The sequence below is a fragment of the Sceloporus undulatus genome, chromosome 6 (genome assembly GCF_019175285.1).
Source record: "Sceloporus undulatus isolate JIND9_A2432 ecotype Alabama chromosome 6, SceUnd_v1.1, whole genome shotgun sequence".
NCBI lineage: Eukaryota > Metazoa > Chordata > Lepidosauria > Squamata > Phrynosomatidae > Sceloporus > Sceloporus undulatus.
Genome location: NC_056527.1, coordinates 22,116,105 through 22,117,107, shown reverse-complemented (window position 1 = coordinate 22,117,107; position 1,003 = coordinate 22,116,105). Strand labels below are relative to the sequence as shown.

Genomic DNA, 1,003 nt, shown 5'->3' with positions numbered 1-1,003 from the left:
TATTATTATTATTACTAGTTACAGTTAACTAGATACTTGTGTAGAACGTTTAACAGCTAGTGCTGGTTAATATTCAGCTGTAATGCATGGAAGACTTTCAAGTAGTCCAGGAGATCTGGAGACACTAGGTGTCTTTGAATCAAATCAGCTTGGCCTATGTGATCTGAAGCATCTCTGACCAGTATTTGGAGCATAAAATCCTATCATTTATGCCTAACTGTCACATCCAAGGAACACTGTGCAAATAAAATAGATCTTGAATAATGTGAAACAAGGAGCCCGTTTCGTCCACTTGGAAGTCAATATGACAATGTGCATTAATGCACATTAGTGCCATGGTTTCTGGCTGAGAGCTGACATTCAGGACATTTGGTCATTTACTTAAAGTGTAAGCAATCTTACAACACAAGTGCAGGCAGGATCCAGATAGAAGTTGGTCCATCACTGTTATTTTTATTGGCATAATGTGCTTTTCTGCAGATTTGTATTCAGTCAACTCATAAGAAGACGTTTGCATCTTAAGACTGATCTCAAAGTGATTTTGAATGTTGCTCAATAGTAAGGCACAGATTTTGCACGTAGAATGTTTCAGAATTACAGGGATTGCAAACACATGGCAACTTATATGTTAGTGGGCTACACAATTCCTGTCATCTGGCACCATTGGCCATGGTGACTAGAGCTGAGAGGAATTAAGTTCTACAATATTTGGTGAACTGAAATCTCTTTTTCCCACCCACCCCCACATTTAGCCAGAAGAATGAAACAAGACTAAGAAAGATCACAGCTGTTGACAAGAGTAGAAACACTGGGCTAGATGCATCAAAAATCAGACTTGACAATAAGGTAAGATCATCTGTGCATATGGGGCGAGTGGAAATAACTTACACATCTGGGAATAAACATAACGTCCTGAGAACACATAGCTTTCATACAAGGCTAAATGTGACTCAAAATGAAATGTACAGCATTTATGAATTAACCTCACATATTTTTTGTCTCT

At 38.2% G+C, this 1,003-nt stretch overlaps 1 protein-coding gene across 1 annotated transcript in view; it reads right to left on the bottom strand.

The window, feature by feature from the left end:
* The window catches only part of LOC121935682 (patched domain-containing protein 3-like), a 76,315-nt gene that overhangs the window by 48,364 nt on the left and 26,948 nt on the right, over positions 1–1,003 (bottom strand). The window lies entirely within an intron of this gene.